Source organism: Corvus cornix, chromosome 3 (assembly GCF_000738735.6).
Source record: "Corvus cornix cornix isolate S_Up_H32 chromosome 3, ASM73873v5, whole genome shotgun sequence".
NCBI classification, from domain to species: Eukaryota; Metazoa; Chordata; class Aves; order Passeriformes; family Corvidae; genus Corvus; species Corvus cornix.
Genome location: NC_047056.1, coordinates 32,385,874 through 32,398,628, shown reverse-complemented (window position 1 = coordinate 32,398,628; position 12,755 = coordinate 32,385,874). Strand labels below are relative to the sequence as shown.

At 36.6% G+C, this 12,755-nt stretch overlaps 1 protein-coding gene across 3 annotated transcripts in view; it reads left to right on the top strand.

The window, feature by feature from the left end:
• AKT3 (AKT serine/threonine kinase 3) overlaps positions 1–12,755 on the top strand; it is a 154,933-nt gene that overhangs the window by 119,916 nt on the left and 22,262 nt on the right. The gene's annotated exons all lie outside the window — the stretch shown is intronic.

The window sequence follows — 12,755 nt, the reverse complement described above, 5'->3', positions numbered from 1 at the left end:
TATGATTTCTCACTTAGTAGTTTTTCAGGATGAAGAGACTATTTCTTAGAAGTCTGTTTCTGTTGTTATTCTTCAAAGCAAGCTGTCACATTAGGGCTCATTGTGGTGTCAGAAACTATTCATATATCCAATGAGAAAAAGATGAATTGTTATCCCATTTAGGTAACAGAGATGTATGGTGGGTGTTTTTTTTTTTTTCCCCAAAAAATGCTTCTCTTGCAGTTTTGGAGGGGCAAAGGCAGGACAGGACCACATGTCTTTTACAGGCAGTATCACATGCTTAAAAAAGAAAGAATAAAACTGAGAAAGTACTAGTAAATACACCTGTGAGTCTTTTAAAAGCATTTTGGATTTTGATAGTTTTCAGTTGACTGTAAAGGTGCTAGTAAAGATACAGATTGGTGCAGACTTTCTTTAATAGAACATTCAGGAAATGAAGCTACTTGGGCAGAGAAATAAAAGTTTTTTGGGTTCTGATAATTTATAAGGATGTTTTCTTAGATGAGATTACAGTTTCTGGATCTCTGTATTTCTGTTCAAGTTCTTAGGACTAAGCGCACAGTCTTTGTTATAGGAGAGCAGTCAAATATGGTACTAAGTTTTGGTGTCATGGGAGAGACAAGCTTTAAATACCAGAAATTACTTTTGAAATTTTAAATCTTTTTAATAACAGGAGAGAAGTTGTTTTGACTCTGAACAAGTCTGTAAGGGACTTTATTGGTGTCATTCAAATGACTCTTTAAAAGATGTAGATGATCAATGGTGTGTAGGTCTGTTCTAATAACAGGGAAAATGGTAGGATATTGTTACGTTTTGTTAGTATAAAGGTGCAGATTAGGTGGATGAATATGTACAAAATTGTTCATATGTACAGATTAGAGGGATGCATTCCTATAAGAACAGTTGCATTTTTTTTAAAAAAGCAAACTATTTCAATACAGTTTATGCAGTTACAATCACTCAAAGGTATGTGACAATGAAAAAGACCGGAGCAGATTCATAGCCTTTACCCCTAGACAGGAGAAGATGTGCATGTCCTGTAACTTATTTTAAAATAAGACCAGTGAAAACTAAGGAAATAGTAAGATCATTTATACAATGCTTGTTTGGCCAGTATTTTTTAGTGATCTTTATTTTAAAAAAGAGAGTGAGAGAGATCATGTGTAATCAATTATTTCCCCGAGTTTTATCTCAAAGGAGTGAAGGATAGAACTCTTTTATCAAGAAGCAACTGCTGTCTCTCCTCACACTTCACGTAATTTCTTACTTACAGCTGTTCTTTTTGGGAAGGATATGGCTTTGATATAATCTAGAACCTGGCCATCAAAGTTCAGTGGCTGAATTTCAGCAAGGGAAAGCAGGCATGCTTACAGCAAGAAAACCCACACTTTTCCCATGTTTTCAGGAATTGAAGTGAATTTTCTAAGAGCGTTGTGGTATATACAGATTACAAAAAGCTGACAATAGAGTCAGAAAAAGCATTTTGTCACTTGTGCAGCTGTACATTTATTTTGTTCTTTTAACACCTGCTTGGATTGGATCAGGATATTTGCCAAAGGCAGTGTGGTAATTTTTTGGAGTGAGAATATGATGATCACATAACTTGTCTGATATGAGTTGAAACTAAGTGCTATGTGTGTAGGCAGAGAGGGAACTACTCAAATGCACTGAGGCTAACAGGAGTGGATGTTTCCAGTTTTTGCAGGCATCATGACAAAGCATTGTTTTTAATAGGGATTTTAATGCAGATAGAAGTTGCAATGCCAGTGTTAAAGAAGAGCTCCCTAAAGTGTGGGGAAAAGGAGGAAGGCACTTGTTTGCAAACAACTTGATGAAAGCAGTTAACATTGCAGGTAAACTGAGGTGGGCCAGTTGAGAGAGATCAGCTTAGGTGAGGATGTTAAAAGTTCAGCTCGCTGTACTACAGAGAAAATGAAATTGCATGGGTAGGACAGCTGAAGCCTTTTACCCCCTCTTTCCCCTTTCCCCCCTTTTTCCCTTTTTCTCCCTCTTCCTGTTTTTTCCCTTTTCTTACAGGGTAGAGAAAAGAATTTGAGTAAACTGAAGGAAGATAGCAAGGGAAGCTAATAGGAGGGAAAGGAAATGAATGAAATGAATGGAATGGTGTCACAGGTAGACTGGTAGATCAGAAAACAGATTAGAGATTAGAAGATTTTTCTTATGGGGAAAAATGTGATTTTGGGCAGGAAAGAGAGTTTGGACTAAAGACAATTATGTTATTTTGTTAATCTTTTCTAAGTAGAAAAATCTAAGAAGATGTGTTGCAGAGAGACACAAATGGCAGGAGAAATTAATGAGCAACTTAAAACTGAAGAGAAGCTTGCTGAAGAGTTGTTTGGTTAGGAATATAGAGGAATTGAAGGACAGAATAATTTTTGTCATGACTTACGCAATTTCCTTTTAATGTCCTTTTCTGTTAAATTTCATTTGCATTTGAAGGTAATCGAGGCATCAAAGTAATGTGCTTTTTGAAATTCTATGCAACTTTTATATAAATAATAGGTGTGTGCCATTATTTTCCACCTCTAGAACTACTGGATGGAAAAGGGAATTTGTGGAAATGGCATAAATTAAGAGAAGGCTGCTGTTAAGATGTTGCAACATGGATATGCATTCACAAGTTTTTAAGACCAGTATGAACTTCTAGGACTTGGAAAAAAAGAGATTGAGGAAAAGAAACTTTATGTTGAGCTCAGAGTTCCATTGTGCTCTAGAGGGCAAGTTCTCACTCACATTTTGTTACCTCTGGTGAGCACTAATGGAAGATTGGTTGTTCGGGTTTATCTGGGGGAAGGGACTGTTCTTGGTTTTATTGCGCTTCTTTTCATTTTATTCACTTCTGTTAATTCTTTCTTTAGAGAAAGGATAATGAGACACTCTACCAAACTGTCTGCATCAGTAAAAACATACTGGTATTCTGGTTCATATGGTTTTGCTAAAGACCCGATAGGCCTGTAAGTGGTGCTACTCTAAAAAGATGGGAAGAATTTTCTGTATGAAATTCTCATGAAGTTAGGTTAATGTATTTTTGGAAGATTGGAGGTAATTTTGTTTCTCCAGCTTTAGTCTTGTTTTGTTCTTTTCTTGTGAAAACTGTATTAAGAAGTACATTTCTAAGCAGAAATGCTATGCTGTAGCATAATAGAGTCCTGGAAACAGATACCTCCATCATTCAGCTTTAGTGCCATGATGGTATTTTCCAATTACTTTTCACCTAAAGCTAGAAGCAGTATCTGCTGCACAGTTAAGGAATTGCATTGTGTTTCTATGCATTTCTGTCCTTGGCTTAGTGTCCTTGCTTCTCCAAGCATTTTCTATGAGATTTCTTACACCCTTGTAAATATGAGAGTCCTTTATCCTTGTCCTTGTGGTAGCTTGGAGAGAAGACACAGGCTGTGACTGTCCAGAAGTAGGCTGCTTGTAGCATCTTATCCTGTGCCTCAGGCAACATTGTGCAGACAGACTCAGTCAAGAGGGATGTGTGAACTCGTGTGGATATATTTCTGGGTTTTGTTCCTCCCTTTCAATATAATCTTTTTAGTGCTGAGCTAATTATGTAGTCTCAGTTTTACTGTTGAGTTAGAGTACCTGATCAACTTTCCAACTGTAAAACAGTTTGAAAATCAAATGTAGCTTACATGCAAGACCCAACAAAATTAGAAGTGTTAAGTACGTTTTGGCAGTTCACTTTTATTATGCCCAGTCCTCAAATGTACCAGCAGACAATCATCTGAATGTTAGTTATTTTTCACATGCTTATGTGATCACACAAAAAGTACATGCTAAAAAGAAGCAGATGGTGACAGATGGGGAAGGTTGAATAAGGTGGTTTTGGAAACCTAGAAAAATGCACTTCTGTAATAGTGTAAAAATAAAAATTCTTTGATCGCCAAGTTAGAATGAACAAAATAGAGTGCCCCCCCCCATCCCAAAAAAACCCCCGACCCAATCCAAAACTTTACTGATAAAAGAAATGGAACCTATGAGTGTTCAATATATAGTTAGCAAAGTATGTAGTATAGTGTTGTTTTGTCCAAGGATAGAACATTAATTTTTATCAGCCAGAGACTTAGGAAGGTGGTAGTTGTATTCTTTCTTTCTTTTAAAATGATGAATTCAAATCAGTTGTGTTCCATGCTCAAAGAATGCTGTCAAAAAGGTCATTCTTTATAGTAATACACTGGTGGTGTTGCAGGTTATGATAATATTTTTCTTCTGATGTTGCAAAAAGCTTTTAACCCTCTTATTGTAATGGTAAATAAATTACATGTGTAGTGAAGATATCTGTAGGACTAGAGCTAATCTGTAGCGGCAGCATTACTTCTTTGTCATATAAGCAAATGTAAAGCTAATTAAGTAGAGAAGGTATAATCAACAACAAAAAAACCCTCTTTTGTGTAAACCCCATCTAAGGACCTACCCTACTATGAGAGTGGAAGATTTGCTTGTTCATTTGCATTAATTTAATGAAGTCTCAAAATTCATATCTATTGAGTTATGTAAACCACAAACATTAAAATTCCTTTAAAAATTTCAATGATGAGATATATTTTATTCCATAAAATAATGAAGTATCTAGCCTGATTAATATTAATTCCCAAGTCTTCTACCAACACTGATGCCATAATTATTTTTTCGTTTTGTATTTGAGTGGGTGTTTATCTTAACCTACAGTGTGAGGCGTTACTGTTTCCTGGTGAGGCAGAATGCTTTGCTTAAAAACCAAAAAGCCTCAACTTCTGATAACCTGTTCTCATTTTCTTGAAAGTATAGTTAGTTTGCTTGGTACCTGAACAGTGTAGTTATGCTGTTGTGTTTTGCTTAACTGATTTTTCTTTTGGCTTCAAAAGGATTGATGAAATTTATTTTCTCTCTGTTTACCTAGATGCTTCATGCATAATCTGATTCTTTGCAGAGGCACAATAGAATTTATTTTACCTGTGGAAGAGTGGTTTAGTGTTGGCTTGTGCTCTTGAACAGCTGTCTGTTGTATATTTGGCAACATTTTGTTTCTGGGTGAGGACCAGTGGAGGGGGGTGAGGAGGAAAACATCTATGCCTGAAAATAGTTTCCCATCTGATTTATGGGAGATTCACAATATGGAATTTTCTCTTTACACTAGAGTTCTAAGCACCAGATTATTTTCTTACATTATAAGGAAGCGAAAATGCAGGAAGTTGTTTTATCTTGAAATGCTCACATCTCATGAAAATTCAAATGTGGTCTTTTTTCTGTTTGGTTATCAATTATTGTATTTTAGTGTCCCACATTCTTTTATCTTATGATCCTAAGTCATCAAAAATGCTGGTGACTTGAATTTGAGCACTTTTGTCAGCTTGGTATTGCCAGTGGACCCCTGAGATGAAAATGATGAAAGGTAGACAAGGCAGGGTATCCAGAGCAGAACATCATTTATTGGCAATAACTGGTACCAAGGTCAAAAGCTGGGGAGCATTTAGATGAGGATAGGAAAACATTGCTTTGTTACACAGACAGGAGAATTGCTGCAACAACAGATAAATTAGCACAAAAATTGAACTTTCTCCTGAAACCAGGCAACCAATAATGAAACAAGAATTGGCATTTTCACTACCTGGGTGATCTCACCAGTCACAAAAACCAATTGTACACATGCAGTATCAGACTTCCCAAGGGAAAAGATGTAATAAATATGCAAAAATAATAAACAGAATACTTGAAGAAAGGTTAGCTCAACACTGCACATAAATAAACTTTTGTATTCAAACCAGAACTTTAAAGCACAGAGCAATTTTCTAATGAAACACACATTTTTTTTGTAAAACAAGTAAGCTTGACAATTTTACAAAGACTGTCTCAATAGCACGCTTGAAGTTTTTTTCATTTATTTTCATTTAATTAATACAAACATTATTTCCATCTCAGCCAAAGCCTTTAGTTTTTCTGAGAGTAATGAAGCATAAACAAAAGCTGAACAAATGCCATTTAACATCAGTAAATATTCAAAATAACTTCAGGAAGAATGAGCAGCTAGAAAGACATATCACAGTATTATCATTATTTATTACTTCTTACACATCTTGCATCTTACAGCAGTGTGTGTTTTAGAGACTGCTGCTAGTGCTGTGATAATTAATACAGATATGAACAGGTCTGCAGTTTTTTTCTAATGGTTGAGTGGGTAGAGTTACGAGAGACAAGTGCCATCTTTCTGTAGGCTGAAATGATATTTTGCTTTTATTTGCTGCATTTCTATGAAAGGTGTCTTTTGATGGGTCTTTTTAATGTGATGTTGTTGTTTTCTTGGCTTTTTTTTTTCTTCCAGTGTTACCATTGGCTTCTTAAAGCCCTGATTAGAATACTCTTTTTTGTGTGCAGTAACTTAACTACTTCTTATTTTCTTTTCTTATTTATTTTTTTTTTAAATTTTGAATTCCACTGAAGTCTATCTCTTCTAGGAGGTTAAATGCATTAATTAGTATTGTATATTCTTTACCCTAGGAAGCTGTGCTTAATTCACATTTATACCAGAATATACTACTTCTGATAGAGCACATGTGCCAACAAATGAAAAACAAATTTGGTTTGCTATGTATTATTTAAGGGTACATAACAAAAAGCTAGGTGAGATGGGCAAAATATCGCATACAAAAATGTAATAGAAAGATAGTTTATATTAGGGCCAGAAGTAAAACAGAAGTGCAAACTAGATACAAAATGGAGAAAAAACTACCTGCAAAAATTAGAGCAGTAGAAAATCTCCGCTGTTTCCCAGGGTATCTATAACCTTGGCATTTTGTCTTTTCAGCTGTGTATAATAAAACCAGTAAGCATTCATTTTAGTGGAGTTTTTTACTGTTGACGCAACACTTCACTTTTCATACCAAGATAAAGTTACAGTAACTGAATTGTATAATTCTTAGTAAACATACCCTTCTGCAGGATGGATTTTCATCTGTCTGGATAAAAGTCCATGTCTCTTAAGAAGTGTGTACTATGTGTTCCATGCTCCTGTTTATTAGTGTTAGATTTTAAACTTTCTCCTTGTTGTTGTTGTTACCACAATTGATAGAAAGTTCTAGCAAATACACTTTTTAACTTCTGTTGAATAATACGTGGGTGAATATTTGTTAACAGACCAACAACTACAGCGATAAAAATGTGTGAAGGGTTACCAGGAATGCTTAAGGAACATACACTCCACCTGAACTGTAAGGTTAATTGAAAACAGTTTTTTCCCCCTTAAATTAACAGTACATTGGTGTATCCAAGTTCTCAGTTTTCTTTCACAACATAGGTGTGCAGACAGTTTGTTTAGATGTTTAAATATTTTCCCATCTGTTCTGTCAAAATTATTGATTGAGCAGCAAGCTACTTCTAATGTCCTATCTGAAGGTCTGTATCTACTGGATTAGGAGAAACATTACTGGGACAAAAATGTAATGGCTTTTCCAGTAAGTTGCCTTGATTATCTAGCACGAGGTATGAGTCTAATATTTTGATATTCTTCTTTTAGAGATAAAACCCCATGCTGGCAACCTTTTGTATAGGACTGATAATGAATTTTACAAAGCCTTTCATGCTCAAGGTTACTGCTAAATTTGTCTGTGTTTGCAGAGTGCAGAAGTTACCGCAGCTACCATATAGAGATGTGTGGGAAATACAGCTCTGGATGGTGTGAATTTCTTCTGTGCAACCAAAAATCTTCCAGACGCTGCTCATCAGGGATGTTGTATTTCAAGAAAATGCAATAAAGATGGGATTAAGGGATTTTTCTTCAGTTTGTCTGAGGCAGTCACACCTTGTTCAGTGTTCTGTGACTAGTAAAGTATAGGAGAATCCTAGTTTCCACCTAGGGCAAGTGGAATTAGGTGATTGACTTAAGACGGTCACAGACTTCACCTGTTATGTTGCTGGCTCACTTCCTAAAAAAATTTATTTTCACAGAAACTTGTAAAAGCACTGTCTGTGTATGTATCAACTTCTCTTTGGCATTCAGTTGTCTGCTTCCTATGTCTCTGCCCCAAGCCCTTGTAAATAGGAGTTTGCAGATGTGTCTCCAAAAAAACTTTCGCCTCTTAGCTACCGAAGCAGTAAAGATAATAAAATGTATCTTTTCACTGGTTTTCACCATAAAATTAAATGGACATCAAATTCTGTAGACTGTATGTTAGGCTCATAAAGGAGTGACATGCATAAAGCAAAGGACCTGAAGGTGTATTGACTAATAAACCTAAAGATTAAGACCTACAGCCACTGGTGAAATGAAGGAAGAGGTCATTTCTGTGGATTTTATTTTTGGGAAAGAGAAAACTTCCAGTGGTAGTAACAATCTTCTTTTCAAGTCCAAGACAGTGGGCTTCTCAGCAGTGGGGAATAGATAAGATAGACAAGATAGCTTTTTTTTTTTGGTGAATAAATGTAAATACAGGAGTATTTTTCTTCACTGATATGTAATTATTTGCCAACAAAATGATTTATTATGTGTGAGGGAAAAATACAATTGAATTACTGCAGTCTTAGCAGTCCTGCAGTGTTTGTGTTGTCTTAATCATCATAATGGCAAAGGTTGGTCTGTGAACTGAATTTTTTATTTTGTATGTAGGGCTTTACAGTCTGCTCTGTGTACAAAGCACTATCCCATTGTATACTTGCTCGCTGCCAGTAATACTTTCCAGAAACCCCAATGTGTGCAGAAACGGTACAATCATTACAGAATACTTTGTTTTCCCTTGTTTACTGCTATCTCAGTAAATTAAAAGATTTTAAATTTGTATTGTGGCCTTTTGAGCACAATACAGATGAAAATTTTAAGGCAAATAAATAGCTCTCCCTTAGCAGAAACTCTAGTGCTGTCCAGTGCCTCTAAAACATCCATAAAAGCACTAAAGTACCTGCAAATGCCTGGCAGCAGATGCCTGGCTAATGTTTCTTGCTTGTTAGAAAGCATGTGTGTTACTTAACCTTTTGCATATTTATATAAGAAGGGAAAATACAAAGTTCAGTGGCACCTCTGCAGCTGTTTTTAAAAGCACCCTTATAAACCCAGGCTGTGTCCTTGTACTGCAGGCATAGGTGTGAGTTGGAGGAGCTACAATGCCTGTAAAAACTGGAGTGGTTTCAGTGCAGCAATGAGTTTATGCCCACTTTGGAACCCTGTTATACTGCTGGAGTGCTTTAGAGAAATGCAGGTTGGGAAGAAAAGCAGGCCTTAATCTTCACCCTAAGTGAGCACAGCTGTTACAGCTGTCAGTGTGTGCAGGAAAAACTGGCAGAGTCAGTGTAACTTCTGTGTCAGTGTAACTTTGGGGCAGAGATTGGCAAGCATTTCTTTCTGCAGCAATGCCACACCTGATGCTGCCCATGTTCTCAACTTGTGCTACTGCAACTGTTCACATGGTAATTGAGTGGCTTAGGTCAGAAAACTTGATTTAAGTGAAAAATAATCCAGGGTGAAACTTTTTCCCCCTTTTTTTTTCTCCTGTCTGATGTAGTGTGTTGCATAGTTTTGACAAGGTAAGGGAAGCTGTGGTGAGAGAACAGAAACAAGAGCCTGGATTAGGCTGGCAGTGCCTCTGAAAGAACCGGTTGTTGAACTAAAGCCCTGAAAACAAATGGAGTAAGATTTCCTCAAGTTGTAAAAATGATGGTAGGTTTTTTTGAGTTTTATTTCCCATGATCTGTGGTATCATCCAGACTGAACTGCAGTTATCCACCTTCTGCTTTGCTCAATGATGGGAAATCACTTGGGTACGGTGATTATGTCCAGGGTGGATGACTATAAGCGTTATCCACACACTGAAGTCACACTGTGCTGGAGCTCTTGTCTCCTAAAACCTCACCTAGATATTGGCAAGGTGGCTTGGATTTTGGCACCCCATGTGTGTGAAGAGGATGAAGGAAGGGAAATCATAAATCTGAATGATCTGACTATTTAAATAAATTTTGTGGAAGAAAGCAAGTAAGTCCATCTTTACTTTGTGGAAACATCCCTGACTTGAGTATGTAGTCAGGGTAGGTACTCTTTCTGAGCTCATGAGTTCTATGTGATCCTTGTGTTGTACTCCCAGAAAATATCAGTACATTCCTTTACAGCAGATACCAGAGTGGTTGACCTTGTGCCCACTGTGATGGTTTTGGTAGGCCTGCTGCCTGTCCTGCTGTGACCACGAAGGGATTGGGTTCTTAGTGCAGTGCATTTCCTTAAAGATAGATTTGTGCGTCCTTATAGCAAGGGACAAGAATTGGCTGGTGGAGACAGCTCTTAAGGGCAGCGTACAGAGTCCAAGGGATCAAACTTTCCACAGTGGCTGTGCCTGGCTGGGTGCTTAGACTGGTGCCCCACATATACAAAGATATCCCAGAGGTACTGGAGAGACAGCAGTATCACTCCTCACAACCAAAGGAGACTTTTCTAAAAGCGGATATCCACTTCATGGTGGGCAAAAGATTGAATTATTTATAGGTGCAAAGCCTACAGCTGCATGTCATGTTCATTTTAGCACTGAGTTGAAGCTTTCTTGACCTATGTTCAGTGTAATTAAAACCAAATCCCTCCAATCCAAGAATTGCTTGGAAAGGATTCTGTAACGCTAGGGCAGTGTGTACAGACATGTTCTCATGCCTGCCCTAACTGCATAGATTTGGTTGTAGGAGCTGCTGGACTCCAGCACTTCACTTCCATTGATTTGATACAGTCTACAAATTCAGGAGTTCCTAAACACCATGAAGATTAGAAATTACTTAAAGGAAATAATAGTGTATCTTCGCTGTGAATGCATTATGCACAATTTTATTACGTTTATGTTAAAATAAGTTGAGATGTATTTTGCTTTATTTACACTATTTTCAGGCTGTTTTCCTTTTGCCTAAATGAAACCATTTTGATGCTCTTGCTTGTCTGGCTGGCTGTAAACCAGGTATTTAAACAAAAATAAAGAGTTGCCAGTTTTGCCAGCTGGGGATGAGAACCCGGCTGGTGATATGCGGGTTTGGGAGGCAGTTAATCCAGCTTTTATGCTTTTCTATGATTTTATGTAAAAAGAGGTTAAAAATCACATTTGGCTCTTTCTTTGTACCATTTTGTTGCTGTTGTGGGAATGCAGCAAAAGGTTGTTCATACTTTTTATTATTATTAGGTAAAGTCCTGCATAAATTACATAAAGCTGCAAATACAATTTGCTTTAGCTATTGGCCATGTGATTTGCCTTGTTCAGAGAACGATATGTTTTATTTTCCTGTTGCGTTCTTTTATAAACCACACATGCAAACCACACCTCAGCTTACTTGTAAAAAAAATCTACCACTGTCGCACAATTTTATGTATTTTGCTAGCTTCAAAAGAAAAGACTGTAACTACAGATGAGAGAAGCAGTAACAGTGCTAATAGATAAAGCAGGAAAATATATAATGCTTTTATTCTGTGGCAGAAGAAGTGGTGATTTAAAGACAAGCGTCACAGATTTCATACACAGTTCTTCAGCAAATAGCTTGCAATATGCTCCAACTCATAAAACATTTAATTAATTTTAAAATGCAGGAGTTATTTTAGTTAGTTTTGTCATATGTACTTATTCAGATAATTTGTTGTATTTTGCACTTTCCAAAATTTCACCCACTATTTGGAAATATAAATGATGTAATGAGTCTGTTTGTTTTGGCACAGTTGTAAATCATATGTGTTAATGTGTTAATATTTATGATTTTTTAATCTTATATACACAAGATGGATTTTTAATATACTTCTTTTCATCATGTTTCTGCTACTAATCCTTAAGGACAGTGAAAAGTAGGAGTATGAATGCATTAATTACTGTGGGTTTTCCAAAATTGCCATACTGGATCAGACTGCATGTTGCTTCTGCTAACAGCACATCCCAGATACTTCAGAGCAGGCTTGGGTTTACTGGGGGAGCAAGAGGAGAGGCAGATAAATGAGCTCAACACCCCTTGTTAGAGCTGGCTACGGTGTAGTGCTTGTGCCTGTGGTCACTTAGTGTCTACTTAGGTGCATGAGGACTGCCTCTGCCCTTGTTCAGGGGAGATTATTACACATTGTAGACAATTGCAAGATAATCTACTTATGGATAAAATTATTTCTGATCTTGTAGAGATTGCCTTATTCATTAAAGACTGAAAACTTTACTTTCACTACCAAGTGTCTACATGACTGTTTCTCTATGCTTGCAGTTCGAACACAAGCTTTTTGTGATGGTGATTGCATGTGTCTCTATGTTGTAAAAAGTATTTTGTTTTCTGGGGATTAGTTTGTTCTTGGTTTTTTCTTTTTTTAAAATTCAGTCATAGGGTGCTGCCTTTCAGAATCTGTCAGTGATACAGTAACAATTCTCTATAAAGAATTATTTACATTCTTTACATATGTAGTTCTACTCTATTAGTTGCATTTCTTTGATCTTTATTATTTAAGTCTAATTTCTTGTTTTAAGGTTTTTGGATAGCTCTTTCTGCAGCAAATATTGGCCATTTGACACACACAGCCTTCTGTATTAACATTTATTGACTTCTATTTAATCTTTTTTATATGAAGGGGCATGATCTACTAGAAATACACAGAAATTGGAATTATGTATTCAGTAACCTTCAGTTTCCTTATTGCTTATGATTTTTTTATGGGTGAATGCTGCTGTTATGTTGTCTCCATGTCTGCAATTTAATATGAAGGTGTATTAAGGTCAAGACACACTGCTTAGATTTCCTATTCCTGTTCTCTGGGGCTGCTGGGAGAAGGGCTGTGG